Source organism: Apium graveolens, chromosome 4 (assembly GCF_009905375.1).
Source record: "Apium graveolens cultivar Ventura chromosome 4, ASM990537v1, whole genome shotgun sequence".
Lineage (NCBI taxonomy): Eukaryota > Viridiplantae > Streptophyta > Magnoliopsida > Apiales > Apiaceae > Apium > Apium graveolens.
This window is the reverse complement of record NC_133650.1, coordinates 205,180,557-205,197,459: the sequence shown is the minus strand read 5'-3', so window position 1 is coordinate 205,197,459 and position 16,903 is coordinate 205,180,557.

The window sequence follows — 16,903 nt, the reverse complement described above, 5'->3', positions numbered from 1 at the left end:
TCTCTCGGTGATAGTTTCGTGCCCGTTCAAGCTCGCTGAAGGTGCTCGTTATCCGTAACGCCGCCGCTACTTCATTTTATCCTGGGAGGCTATCGACTCGCACATACGGTGAGAGGCGAAATAGCTTTAAGGAGACAGTTTCAACTGGACTCGAGGATCTCTCTTCTGTTTATATCCTTTCTTCCTCCGTTTGATTTCGTTTACTCACGCACACACTTGTTTGATTATTTGTATTAATCGCAGATTGCTTTCACAATCTTAAAGCTATTTATTTTATATACATCTGTGACTGATACATCTGTGACTGATACATCTGTATCTGCTTGTTTTGTTGAGTAACAGATCGATGGAGAACCAAACTGTGAACGATTCGATGAACATGACGGCTGATCCCAACGCACAGATCACTGGATCTGATGGGGTTCACCAGCAACCGATTAACCCTAACGCACGGATCGTACGATCTGATGGGGGTCAAACGCCTGTTGAACATGTGCCTTCGGGACATGTGCCTGTGGGACACACTGTCATTGGACAGTGTAGTGTTCCTCTTGGACAGATATCGGCAGGATTCACTCCTCCGATCATACCTGCGGTGCCTACTGGTGTGCACACACCTGTAGTACAGACGCACGTACCATCTGTTCCACCCGTGGTGCCTGCTGCACCTGTTATGCCAACTGTGCCTGCTGCACATGCTGAAAAACCTGAGAAGTTCAACGGAACGAACTTCAAACATTGGCAACAAAAGATGCACTTTTATCTGACCACGTTGCATATGGATCACTTCCTTAAGGAAGAACCACCGTTGCTCACTGCTGAGAGTAACATGCAGACTGTGTATGCTGCTGATGCTTGGAAGCACTCCGACTATATCTGTCGGAACTATGTGTTAAATTGTTTGTCTGACTCATTGTATAACGTATACAGCGCGAAGCCAACAGCTAAGGTCTTATGGGAGTCACTTGACCATAAGTATAAAACCGAGGACGCTGGGGCAAAGAAGTGGATTGTTGGCCGCTTTTTTGATTATAAGATGGCAGACTCTAAGACTGTGGTCAGTCAGGTGCAGGAACTGCAGGTGATCATTCATGACATTCATGCTGAGGGAATGGTCATAAGTGAGTCTTTCCAAGTTACTGCTGTTATTGAAAAGCTTCCACCTGGATGGAAAGATTTCAAGAACTACCTTAAGCACAAGCGAAAGGAGATGTCTATGGAGGATCTTATTGTTAGACTTCATATTGAAGAAGACAACAGAGGGTCCGAGAAGAAAGTTAACGTTGCCACTGAGAAGGCAAACATGGTGGAGCATGCTCAAAGCTCCAAGCCCAAGAAGGCTAATTCTGGTAAAGGGGCAAAGCTGGCACCCAAGGGAGGGATTTCGAAGTCGAAATTTCAAGGGAAGTGCTACAACTGTGATAAAGTTGGTCATAGGTCTTCTGACTGCAAGAAGCCCAAGAATCCCAACAAGAAGAAAGAAGCAAACATGGTAGAGAATATCTCGAAGGAGATGGGTGACATAGACCTCTGTGCTACGGTCTCTGAAGTGAACCTGGTCGGTTCTAATCCACGTGAATGGTGGATTGATACTGGTGCTACTAGGCATGTTTGCTCAGACAAGGCGGTTTTCTCTAGCCTCAAAGCTTTCGATGCTGGTGAGAAGCTCTACATGGGGAATTCCGCAACTTCTACCATTGAGGGTGAAGGCACGGTGATCCTGAAGATGACCTCTGGGAAGAATCTGACTTTGAAGAAAGTACTTTATGTGCCTGATATTCGCAAGAACCTTGTGTCTGGTTCTCTGTTGAATAAGCATGGCTTTCGCATTGTAATAGAGTCAGATAAAGTTATTTTGTCTAAGAGTGGTATGTTTGTAGGCAAGGGTTATTTAACTGATGGGCTTTTTAAGCTCAATGTAATGTCCGTTAAGGACGATAATGAAATGAAGAATTCTTCTGCTTACTTGCTTGAGTCTCCTAATTTATGGCATGCTAGATTAGGACATGTAAATTATGACACTTTACGACGTTTAAGTGCAAAAGAATACATACCTAAACTTACTATCGATCCAAAACATAAGTGTGAGACTTGTGTTGAGGCAAAATTAACGAGATCATCATTTAAACGTGTGGAAAGGAACACCAAAGTGCTAGACCTAATACATAGCGACATATGTGATTTAAAATTCGCTCCAACAAGAGGAGGAAACAAGTATTTTATTACATTCATTGATGATTGTACAAAATACTGCTATGTATATTTGTTGAAAAGCAAAGACGAACCTATAGATAAATTTAAAATCTATAAGGAAGAAGTTGAGACACAACAAACTGAGAAAATCAAAACGATACGAAGTGATCGTGGAGGTGAATATGTTAAACCGTTTAGGGAATTCTGTTCATAACATGGTATAATCCATGAGGTCACTGCACCATACTCCCCTCAGTCAAATGGTGTGGCTGAAAGGAAGAATCGCACTCTGAAAGAGATGATGAATGCGATGTTGTTAAGCTCTGGGCTCCCACAATCGATGTGGGGAGAAGCCATCTTAAGCGTAAATAATATTTTAAATATTACGATGCGCAAGAATAAGGATGTAAGTCCTTATGAAATATGGAAGAAAAAGAAACCAAGTTACCAACACCTGAAAGTGTGGGGGTGCCTTGCAAAGGTACTGATCCCTACACCGAAGAAGGTGAAGATAGGTCCTAAGACTGTGGATTGTGTCTTCATCGGATATCCTCCACACAGCACTGCATATCGGTTTCTTGTTCATGAATCCAAGATTCCTAATATTCAAAAGAATACCATTATGGAATCAAGGAATGCCTCATTTTTTGAGACGATGTTTCCCTGTAATCCAGGAAACCAACAACCTACGACGTCTAAACGATCTCATGAGTCTGTAGATGACGATAATGAGAGTGACGAAAGTGAAGACGAAAATGTGGGGGTAGTGAGAAGGAGCAAAAGGCAACGAACGGAGAAATCCTATGGGTCTGATTTTATGACCTATTTGCTCGAAGAAGGTGACCCAAAAACTTATAAGGAGGCGGTTACCTCACCTGATGGGCCTATGTGGAAAGAGGCCATCAAGAATGAAGTTGATTCAATTATGCAAAATCATACTTGGGAATTAGTGGACTTGCCAACTGGTTGCAAACCATTAGGTAACAAGTGGGTTTTCAAGAAGAAGTTGAAAACTGATGGCACTATTGATAAGTATAAGGCCAGACTTGTAATTAAAGGATACAAGCAACAAAAAGGCCTTGATTACTTTGATACATATTCTCCTGTAACGAGAATAACGTCCATAAGGATGATGTTTGCTATTGCTGCAATGCGTAATCTAACTGTACATCAAATGGATGTGAAAACAGCTTTCCTAAATGGAGACATAGATGAAGAAATCTATATGGAACAACCTGAAGGGTTTGTTGTCCCAGGACAAGAAAGGAAAGTGTGTAGATTGGTGAAATCATTGTATGGTTTGAAACAAGCGCCTATGAAATGGCATGAAAAATTTGATGAGGTCGTGCTGGCCAATGGTTTCAAAATCAATGAATGTGATAGCTGTGCCTATTACAAGGAGAATGATAATGGCTATGTCATGATGACACTATATGTAGATGATCTACTTATTGCTGGAAGCAATGATAAAGTTATCAAATCTACAAAGGACATGTTGAAATCAAGGTTCGACATGAAAGATATGGGACTAGCAAATGTAATTCTGGGAATTCAAATTTCTAGAACATCAGAGGGTCTCGCATTAAGTCAACCACATTATGTTGACAAGATCCTTGAGAAGTTTCTTAAGGATGACTTTGAGAAAGCTAGGACACCTGTGGATATGACTTTGTACCTATCCAAGAACAAAGGTGTAGTTGTTGCCCAATTGGAATACTCGAGGATAATTGGTAGTCTGATGTACCTCATGAGTTGTACAAGACCAGACATTGCATACTCAATTAGCAAGTTGAGTAGGTTTACGAGTAATCCGGGAGCTGATCACTAGAAAGCAATTATAAGGGTACTAAGGTACTTGAGGGGAACTCGAGACTATGGACTGCACTATGGCAGATACCCAGCAGTATTAGAAGGATATACTGATGCAAATTGGATATCTAGCAAGAAAGCACTTAAGTCTACGAGTGGCTATGTGTTTACATTAGCTGGAGCGGCAATATCATGGAAATCCTCAAAACAAACGGTGATAACTCATTCCACGATGGAAGCTGAGTTTGTGGCACTAGATAAATGCGCCGAAGAGGCTAAATATCTACGTCAGTTTCTGGAGGATATTCCAAGATGGCCAAAGCCTGTAACTGCAATAGGGATTCACTGTGATAGTCAATCCGCTATTGGCAGAGCACAGAGCACGATGTATAATGGAAAGTCTCGTCATATACGACGACGACACAGTTCCATTAGACAATTGATCTTAACCGGAATTATCACTATTGACTATATACCGTCAAAGGATAATATCGCGGATCCACTAACCAAAGGGTTATTAAGAGAAGTGGTTGAGAAATTATCGAGAGGGATGGGCCTTAAGCCTATTGCTTAACGGCATCATGGTGGACACCCAACCATTGCTGACTGGAGATCCCAAGAACTTGGTTCAATGGGACAACTAAATCATGATGACCAAATCACTGTGGGGGTAACCCCTGGCCTGTTCCTATGATGAGGAAATAGTGAGACCCGTAAGGTACGAGGTTAAGCTTTGAGCCTTTAATGATCTTTGATGAATACATGGAGCTCAGGAGTGAACGCATGGAATTCAGTTGAGTAAACGCGGGTTACTCTATAAGATAAAGATCACCTATGTGGGAGAGAAGTGGGGTCGCTTCAAAGGAGAATTGCGAGGCACAATTCTTTAGAAACTTCTGCAGAACCAGGACGATGTTTCATGGCCAAAATGGACATACTCATGAGAGCTGAACGAGTCAGAAACAATATAGTGATAAGTATATCATCGTTTACATAAACGGTCGAACAGTTCAAGGACAAGCACGTCTACTGTCTACCAGTAAAGTAGGTATGCTTACTCGAGCGAAGGTTCAAGGAGCATTCTCTACCTATCGTATGCTATATCTGATCGAAGAAACTATCACCAAGTCAAACTCCGTGTCTGTCTGTCTGTCTGTCTGTCTGGTGTGTGCTACTAAGATCACCAATCTCACCCATGTGGGGGATTGTTGGAAAATATGGGTATAAGTCCCATATTGGTAAGTCTTATTTTTTAGCATTATGACTAAAAGATGTGTGAGATATGATGATATTCTCTTAATAATGAAAATTATTATTTTCCATTAGAATTTGGCTCAAATATTATGGCATAAATTAATTTGATTTTGTTTCAGATTAATTGATATGGTGTATGTCTTGATATATTTAATCTGATTCTGTTTCAGATTATTTATGGAATAGAGTAGCTTGCAAATATTACACCGATTCCATAAGTAATGATATTTAATTATGGAAAAGAGTAGCGCACAAGTCTATCTACACCTATATAAACACCTCTAAGGCATTAGGGTTAGACACACCAAAAACATATTCGCCTCTAAACACAAATCTCTCTCTCTCGGTGATAGTTTCGTGCCCGTTCAAGCTCGCTGAAGGTGCTCGTTATCCGTAACGCCGCCGCTACCTCGTTTTATCCTGGGAGGCTATCGACTCGCACATACGGTGAGAGGCGAAATAGCTTTAAGGAGACAGTTTCAACTGGACTCGAGGATCTCTCTTCTGTTTATATCCTTTCTTCCTCCGTTTGATTTCGTTTACTCACGCACACACTTGTTTGATTATTTGTATTAATCGCAGATTGCTTTCATACCTCTGTCCATGTATCATGGTTCGATACTTTGAGGTGTAAAGATAAAAGAAACCAAGTACCTTTTTAAGTCCCTGCTAATTCACTTTTCCACATTATGTCCTTGTCGGAAATGTTTTTTGTTACACTTAAAATTCTTTATAAATTCCTTAATGTGTTATCTACATTTTTCTGACATGTACTTGTATATGTAAACAAGAATGCTTGAACTATCTAACACATCGTGGCCCTGGCTATCAGCCAAAAGTAATTAGGAGTCTATAAGGAGGCTTATGTAATCCTCAAAGAAGTAATTAGGTAATGGGAAATGATTTTTCTTGGTGAATTGTGAATTGTGTATGTGATTATATGTATGCAGTAAACACACATAACACAGCAAAAGGAACCAAAGTAAAAAAAATATATTGGTACATGTTTCACGCGAATATTTTAATAGATTAATTAGTCACTAATTAATATATTGAAATAGGCATAAAAAACCTACTGTTCCATTTATTTCTCTGACACTAATTTTTTTCGTTCATGTACTAGCCATTTGTGACGTGATCAGTTTTCAGTGATCTGCTCAATCCTCTAACTTTAGATCTAGCATGTCATTAAGCTACAAGTGCTTATACTTTGTCCTTTGTCTAATGTTTTCTGCTCTTCACTTCCAGATATTTCCATCTGATATGTACATTAGTGAAATTGTTGATGCTGCAAAGTCGTTCAGGTATATCTTGAAAATTTTCATCAGAGCTGGTCTGGTACATTGAGGTCTCACCAGAATTACCATGTGATCATACAGTTTTAAAGAATCACATGAAGTCTCATCTGAGCATTCTTTATAATGTTTATTGGAATTATCTGATTAATTATCAATATAAGCTATATATGACCTGCTTATTTTAGTTTCTAGTTTTTATTTTAATTTTAGTTTCTATTTGATTATTTGTCTGTATATATATATATATATAACTAGTGTAGTGGAAAAGATAGTGGATATAAGGGAGTAGTTAATTTCTATATAATAAAATTTTACAATTTTGAGTAACTTTGAAACGGTATAGAATTGAGACGGAGAGAGTGGGAAATATGCACTGATTACAAAATTCAAAAAATTTTCATTTGTAATTGTGTTTTTGGATAACTAAATAAAATAATAAATTTAATAAATATTTTATTTTGATATTTATCATACAACTATAAAAAAACAAACAAAAAAGTTATTTCTTTATTTTTAAACCTTACAAAGAATATGAACAAAAAAATAATAGACAAATAGAAAAATTACTTGATTGAAGAATATTAGGTAAAGAAATTTCTAAGAAATTTCGTAGAAAATTCTAATGTTTTATATACCAGGGCCTATATAAATTAAGGGTGTTGCACATACTCCATAATCCCTAATTCCTTGACCGCCCCAATGTTACCATATTCCACAACTTCAAAATTGAGTATATGACCAACCAATTGAGCTGCAAAGATGGTGAGGAGAGCGCATCTGGGGAAGACATGAGGGTCTTTGTGCTAAAAGTACAACTAATTTCTAATAAATAAGATTTTGATTTAACTTTTTATTATAGGTTGCCACTTTTAATCCTTAAATTTTTTCATATGTGTAGCTTTATCAGGGATTGTTCATTATACATCAAAGATCTAGGTAGGTATACATACTAATTCTCTTTTTGATTCTTTTATATTGACTTTTATTTATTTTTATTAAAATAGTGTAATGTTTTGCACAGGGGGTGATAGGAAAGGTCACTCTATCTGATTATTCCATATTCTCCTGTAACGAGAATAACGTCCATAAGGATGATGTTTGCTATTGCTGCAATGCGTAATCTAACTGTACATCAAATGGATGTGAAAACAGCTTTCCTAAATGGAGACATAGATGAAGAAATCTATATGGAACAACCTGAAGGGTTTGTTGTCCCAGGACAAGAAAGGAAAGTGTGTAGATTGGTGAAATCATTGTATGGTTTGAAACAAGCGCCTATGAAATGGCATGAAAAATTTGATGAGGTCGTGCTGGCCAATGGTTTCAAAATCAATGAATGTGATAGCTGTGCCTATTACAAGGAGAATGATAATGGCTATGTCATGATGACACTATATGTAGATGATCTACTTATTGCTGGAAGCAATGATAAAGTTATCAAATCTACAAAGGACATGTTGAAATCAAGGTTCGACATGAAAGATATGGGATTAGCAAATGTAATTCTGGGAATTCAAATTTCTAGAACATCAGAGGGTCTCGCATTAAGTCAACCACATTATGTTGACAAGATCCTTGAGAAGTTTCTTAAGGATGACTTTGAGAAAGCTAGGACACCTGTGGATATGACTTTGCACCTATCCAAGAACAAAGGTGTAGTTGTTGCCCAATTGGAATACTCGAGGATAATTGGTAGTCTGATGTACCTCATGAGTTGTACAAGACCAGACATTGCATACTCAATTAGCAAGTTGAGTAGGTTTACGAGTAATCCGGGAGCTGATCACTGGAAAGCAATTATAAGGGTACTAAGGTACTTGAGGGGAACTCGAGACTATGGACTGCACTATGGCAGATACCCAGCAGTATTAGAAGGATATACTGACGCAAATTGGATATCTAGCAAGAAAGCACTTAAGTCTACGAGTGGCTATGTGTTTACATTAGCTGGAGCGGCAATATCATGGAAATCCTCAAAACAAACGGTGATAACTCATTCCACGATGGAAGCTGAGTTTGTGGCACTAGATAAATGCGCCGAAGAGGCTAAATATCTACGTCAGTTTCTGGAGGATATTCCAAGATGGCCAAAGCCTGTAACTGCAATAGGGATTCACTGTGATAGTCAATCCGCTATTGGCAGAGCACAGAGCACGATGTATAATGGAAAGTCTCGTCATATACGACGACGACACAGTTCCATTAGACAATTGATCTTAACCGGAATTATCACTATTAACTATATACCGTCAAAGGATAATATCGCGGATCCACTAACCAAAGGGTTATCAAGAGAAGTGGTTGAGAAATTATCGAGAGGGATGGGCCTTAAGCCTATTGCTTAACGGCATCATGGTGGACACCCAACCATTGCTGACTGGAGATCCCAAGAACTTGGTTCAATGGGACAACTAAATCATGATGACCAAATCACTGTGGGGGTAACCCCTGGCCTGTTCCTATGATGAGGAAATAGTGAGACCCGTAAGGTACGAGGTTAAGCTTTGAGCCTTTAATGATCTTTGATGAATACATGGAGCTCAGGAGTGAACGCATGGAATTCAGTTGAGTAAACGCGGGTTACTCTATAAGATAAAGATCACCTATGTGGGAGAGAAGTGGGGCCGCTTCAAAGGAGAATTGCGAGGCACAATTCTTTAGAAACTTCTGCAGAACCAGGACGATGTTTCATGGCCAAAATGGACATACTCATGAGAGCTGAACGAGTCAGAAATGATATAGTGATAAGTATATCATCGTTTACATAAACGGTCGAACAGTTCAAGGACAAGCACGTCTACTGTCTACCAGTAAAGTAGGTATGCTTACTCGAGCGAAGGTTCAAGGAGCATTCTCTACCTATCGTATGCTATATCTGATCGAAGAAACTATCACCAAGTCAAACTCCGTGTCTGTCTGTCTGTCTGTCTGTCTGGTGTGTGCTACTAAGATCACCAATCTCACCCATGTGGGGGATTGTTGGAAAATATGGGTATAAGTCCCATATTGGTAAGTCATATTTTTTAGCATTATGACTAAAAGATGTGTGAGATATGATGATATTCTCTTAATAATGAAAATTATTATTTTCCATTAGAATTTGGCTCAAATATTATGGCATAAATTAATTTGATTTTGTTTCAGATTAATTGATATGGTGTATGTCTTGATATATTTAATCTGATTCTGTTTCAGATTATTTATGGAATAGAGTAGCTTGCAAATATTACACCGATTCCATAATTAATGATATTTAATTATGGAAAAGAGTAGCGCACAAGTCTATCTACACCTATATAAACACCTCTAAGGCATTAGGGTTAGACACACCAAAAACATATTCACCTCTAAACACAAATCTCTCTCTCTCGGTGATAGTTTCGTGCCCGTTCAAGCTCGCTGAAGGTGCTCGTTATCCGTAACGCCGCCACTACCTCGTTTTATCCTGGGAGGCTATCGACTCGCACATACGGTGAGAGGCGAAATAGCTTTAAGGAGACAGTTTCAACTGGACTCGAGGATCTCTCTTCTGTTTATATCCTTTCTTCCTCTGTTTGATTTCGTTTACTCACGCACACACTTGTTTGATTATTTGTATTAATCGCAGATTGCTTTCACACCTCTGTCCATGTATCATGGTTCGATACTTTGAGGTGTAAAGATAAAAGAAACCAAGTACCTTTTTAAGTCCCTGCTAATTCACTTTTCCACATTATGTCCTTGTCAGAAATGTTTTTTGTTACACTTAAAATTCTTTATAAATTCCTTAATGTGTTATCTACATTTTTCTGACATGTACTTGTATATGTAAACAAGAATGCTTGAACTATCTAACACATCGTGGCCCTGGCTATCAGCCAAAAGTAATTAGGAGTCTATAAGGAGGCTTATGTAATCCTCAAAGAAGTAATTAGGTAATGGGAAATGATTTTTCTTGGTGAATTGTGAATTGTGTATGTGATTATATGTATGCAGTAAACACACATGACACAGCAAAAGGAACCAAAGTAAAAAAAATATATTGGTACATGTTTCACGCGAATATTTTAATAGATTAATTAGTCACTAATTAATATATTGAAATAGGCATAAAAAACCTACTGTTCCATTTATTTCTCTGACACTAATTTTTTTCGTTCATGTACTAGCCATTTGTGACGTGATCAGTTTTCAGTGATCTGCTCAATCCTCTAACTTTAGATCTAGCATGTCATTAAGCTACAAGTGCTTATACTTTGTCCTTTGTCTAATGTTTTCTGCTCTTCACTTCCAGATATTTCCATCTGATATGTACATTAGTGAAATTGTTGATGCTGCAAAGTCGTTCAGGTATATCTTGAAAATTTTCATCAGAGCTGGTCTGGTACATTGAGGTCTCACCAGAATTACCATGTGATCATACAGTTTTAAAGAATCACATGAAGTCTCATCTGAGCATTCTTTATAATGTTTATTGGAATTATCTGATTAATTATCAATATAAGCTATATATGACCTGCTTATTTTAGTTTCTAGTTTTTATTTTAATTTTAGTTTCTATTTGATTATTTGTCTGTATATATATATATATATATAACTAGTGTAGTGGAAAAGATAGTGGATATAAGGGAGTAGTTAATTTCTATATAATAAAATTTTACAATTTTGAGTAACTTTGAAACGGTATAGAATTGAGACGGAGAGAGTGGGAAATATGCACTGATTACAAAATTCAAAAATTTTTCATTTGTAATTGTGTTTTTGGATAACTAAATAAAATAATAAATTTAATAAATATTTTATTTTGATATTTATCATACAACTATAAAAAAACAAACAAAAAAGTTATTTCTTTATTTTTAAACCTTACAAAGAATATGAACAAAAAAATAATAGACAAATAGAAAAATTACTTGATTGAAGAATATTAGGTAAAGAAATTTCTAAGAAATTTCGTAGAAAATTCTAATGTTTTATATACCAGGGCCTATATAAATTAAGGGTGTTGCACATACTCCATAATCCCTAATTCCTTGACCGCCCCAATGTTACCATATTCCACAACTTCAAAATTGAGTATATGACCAACCAATTGAGCTGCAAAGATGGTGAGGAGAGCGCATCTGGGGAAGACATGAGGGTCTTTGTGCTAAAAGTACAACTAATTTCTAATAAATAAGATTTTGATTTAACTTTTTATTATAGGTTGCCACTTTTAATCCTTAAATTTTTTCATATGTGTAGCTTTATCAGGGATTGTTCATTATACATCAAAGATCTAGGTAGGTATACATACTAATTCTCTTTTTGATTCTTTTATATTGACTTTTATTTATTTTTATTAAAATAGTGTAATGTTTTGCACAGGGGGTGATAGGAAAGGTCACTCTATCTGATTATTCCATGTCCTCAGATTTCTTGCATTGGTGGCCTTAGCAGTTGCGACTAAAGGGAGTTCTGCATAATCTTGCCCCAAAACTAGAAAAAGTCCCCCACTGTAGCAAAACTCGTATTAGGTCATCTGATTCGAATGAGGGTGTCATCTGATTGTCCAAGGAGGTCCGTAGTCATCTTCTTTGTCACTGTCCTTGTTGTACTAATTTTTTTAATTATCTATTATCTTTTAAATTCAAGAAATGTAATCGTAGTAACCCGTTTCCAAATAATAGATAAATTAGTATCATGTTCATTATTATTAATCAAATATTATTAAATTTGTGAGGATCTATATGCAGATATCTTAAATTGATAATATTAGTTATCTCTTGTATACATTACTCAAAACAACAACAAAGAAGAGTTTATTTCATTCACTTTTATATAAATTAGATAGCCATAACATCTTTTTATTGATTATTAACTATAAATTAAATTCTGAAAATTGAAATAAGTAACAATTACTTTACGTAGACAAAAGTTTTAAATAATATCTATCCAACATTCCTATCAAGCAAAGTCTATATAATATGTAATATATCAAATGTATAATAATTTCAAACTAATTTTACTTTACTTATAAGTATTGTTTTGTATGTCGTTTAAAAGCCTAGCACGTGTGGAGATAAATTTAAAATAAATTTAGTTGGCCAACAATTATCCAAAACAAAAATAAACTCCAACGAACCCAAAATTTAATCTATAAAATAAATTGCTAATCCACAATTAAATTCAAATGTAAACAAAAACAATATGTAATCACAAAGAAATGCTTTTAATGAAAAGAAAAGGAGAAAAAATGATAAGTAGTGCACCAATCACATCTAATTATGTAAAAAAAGATTAGAAAAATAAAATTATTATCATTATATAGGGATAAAAAAATATAAATGAATTTGAGAATCTCTTGATCACATTTTCAATTATAATATAATAGGTAATTAAGGTTGTAGGCCATGTGAAAATCCTTTCACAGGAGAGTATAAAAATCATATAATCATTAATTAGCTTATAATTCTTCTATGTCATTGTGAAATACTGATGAAAATGCCTATGTCTATAACATCCTTGGAAAACTCTACATTTTCTTCGAACAACGCTTTTTCTTGATTGACCAATTTTTATTTATTTTTTTGCCAAATTTATAGCAAATTTCATTAATAACATGAAAAAAACTCAATCGGTACAAAACCCCTAATTGATCATGCAACCAGGCTGAAAAATAAATAGACGAACTAAATAATTAGCCTGTTTGTTTGCGGATTGCTTAACTAACTGAATAAAAATATTCTGAAAATTAAAAATGAAGATAATGGTTTCTCGAGCGATCCAGCCTGCATCTCCAAAAACAGTAGTTTCACAATTGACCCTCACATTAATTCCATGGATAGTACAATGTTCAGAGGACTCAATTGCAAAAACTGAGAGGGCCTTCGTGTTATGAACAAAAATATTTTGTGAGAGGTGAGCACATGTGATTTTCACTACCGTATCAAAAGCACCCCAACTATCTACCTGCCGGACACCAGCTATAAACCTACCGAAAGTGTTGTTGATGCAAGATATCCAGATCTCCCAATATACCGTGAAATCCATTTTCAACACATCGCATAACGCGAGACACATCGCACAAAGTGAGACAATCAGACACATAAATAATAACTCAATTAAACGAAACAAAAAAGAACCGAATTTTTGAACAAAATCCGATATTTATTGAAAGAAAGTTAAAAATAAATGATAAAAATTTTGTATGGATGAAGAGAGAGGATGGAGATAGAGATGAAGATGGGTAGAAAGGGTGAAGAAGGAGGTGTGATGATTAGGGTTAAAGAAAGACGGGGCGGCCGACTCTAATCGAGAGAGAGGGAGAATTGATTGACCAATTTTTTAATACTCTTTTTGACATATAATTCAAAACACTCTTTAGCCTTTTCGGGTTTTTGCATCTTCAAATACCTTAATTAATAAAAAGAACTTAGGTGTGTGTAATGTACATAATTATAAAAATAAAAATAACATACAACAAACTTCTTGGTAACTTCTACAACCCATTTCGAATTTTGTGCAAGAATGGCAATATACGTGTATGCCCCAACTGCCCATTTTGAACGAATAGTCGCATTCAATATCTTTACTGTTGTATCATTGTGTATACTATAAAATTAATTTTAATGTAGTCAGTCGTAAACACAAAAGCTTCATAATCTATGAGCTAATCTTATTCATATTTTTCACATACATTTTGAAGTTGAATGAGATTTATACAATAAACATATATAAATAATTACTGTCCCACTTGGAATCTGATGCGGCATGGTGTTCGTGGTTTCTTTTCCCTAAACTTGTGATCGGAATTTGATCTAGGTCATTTCCATGCCCGGGTCTTTATATTGGTCTTACAAGTGTTTTTGGTAATCTTACGAGTGTTCTGATTACGTGGAGAAGGTAGACTAGGTATTCATAAAATCACACAAGTTCTTCCACTAAGTCCACGACCACGTCCCATGTCTCTCATTAGCATTTTTCCTTGCATATTACAAAGTAATTAGAAAATATTTCCAAGTAATTAGATATCATTCATGCAAGATACTAAATATAACAAAAAAAAGACATAATTTCCAAGTCAGATAAATCGTCAAAATAATGAAAAATTAATAAAACAAGATCAAAAGCTTTGATAAAATTCTACATGCTCTCATTTCATATCATACGATTAAACTTAGAAATCTTAATTAGTATTTATAAAGACAACTCATAGCGAACTAACAACATTAAACCCATATCAAATAAAGAAGCAAATAAACTCCCCCCCTCTAGCTCTTACGCAAACATAGGTATACATAATCGAAACTTGATGTACATGACACAAAATAACAATACAACTTACTAATTGTATAATTTACATATTTTATTCATATTAAATCATTTTTCTACATCATTATTTCAAAATGAAAGCATTTGTCATCACAAAAGATAACATAGAAAATGAACAATAACAATTAATGAAGCTGAAAAAACTCAAACCTTTGAAGAACATATAAATGTGAGATTTAACTCTTACTAAGTTCATCAAAAATTTAAAAAATATAGATGAAGAACACATTCGGTTATTAGTTTACTATAAAGAGCCACATTTATTCTCTCTTTCTCCATCATACTTATACATATATTTGTATAAACATGAATACACCATACACATAAAAACAATCATATGAACAACACAATTGAAACAAATTAACAAATATTTAATGTTAAACATGTTGATTTAAGACAACCACATTCATTCTCTCTATATATCACACTCATACCTATAAATATAAATATATATATATATATATATATAAATGCATATATATGTATAAAGAGGAACAAAAGATATACATATAAAGAACACAAAAAATAAATGAAATAAGTTGGCAAATATAGGTAATTAGGATAACACACTAATGTTTTATATAGTCTATATGTGGTCTTATCTCTTTCAAATTAGTTGTTGATTAAATGTAATCCAACTAATAAATTTACAGTTTTAAGACTATATTTTTTCAAATCTAACCTAAATAATTTTTCTAATTTATTTACCCAAAAGTGAATGATTATTAAAGAATACTTATATAGTAATTATTGAATTTTTGTAAAATGGTTTAGAGTTTCATGTAATAAGGGAAAATATAATGGGTTCTTATTAGTTTTCATTCTAGGAAAATAACGACATCATATTTACTATATACACCCTTTTTATCATGTATGCAACTCATGACAGATACTTAATTATTTAATAATGAATAGGAAAGTAGTGTGTTGGTTCAATTAAATGGCGGGTCGTATTTCTAAGCATTGCATGTTTATTTATATGCATTTGTATACTTATTTTTTATTTAATTATTAACATATTTAAATTTTGTATAAATTAGTTGTACTTTCTATATATTTAAATGTTTACTTAGATGTACTTATATACTTATTTCCTATTTTACTAACCTACTTTAATATTACACATTAATAAAATATTAATGGGATATACATATTTATAATTAAATGAATACAAAACTAGTATATTCTCATTATTGGTTTTCTTGAGCTTTCTAGGACTTACTTAGAGTTTCTCATGTTAGCTTTAATATTGATATATCATAGAAATCCTTTAGAAAATTACTCCATTCACCACTTGATTAACAAAAAAGAGAGTCTTCTTAACTGTTAGTGGATTTCCCTTCAAAATATTAGTTATTATGGTAAGATAACATGTATGGTTCTTGGTATCCATATTCCACAATCTTTCAAAAATCTTGAGATTCTTACAATACCGAAATCAATTTTCTTGTGTGTCTCCATGCCGACGCACATTAACAACTTAAATTTTTTATTAGCTCTAATCTCATTAATAACAATGGCTAAAGGATTTTTCTTAGTGAATTAGTGAATTGTAAATTGTGTATGTGATTATATGTATGCAGTAAACACACATGACACAACAAAAGGAACCAAAGAAAAAAAAAATATATTTGTACATGTTTCACGCGAATAGTTTAATAGAATAATTAGTCACTAATTACTATATTGAAACAGGCATAAAAGACCTACTGTTCCATTTATTTCTCTGACACTAATTTTTTTCGTTCATGTACTAGCCATTTGTGAGGTGATCAGTTTTCAGTGATCCGCTCAATCCTCTAACTTTAGATCAAGCATGTCATTAAGCTACAAGTGCTTATACTTTGTCCTTTGTCTAATGTTTTCTGCTCTTCATTTCCAGATATTTCCATCCGATGTGTACATTAGTGGAATTGTTGATGCTGCAAAGTGGTTCAGGTATATCTTGCAAATTTTCATCAGAGCTGGTCTGTACATTAATGATAACAATCAGATATGCATTAACATTCATTATAGGTTAGAAATTTACCATGTGATCATACAGTTTTAAAGAATCA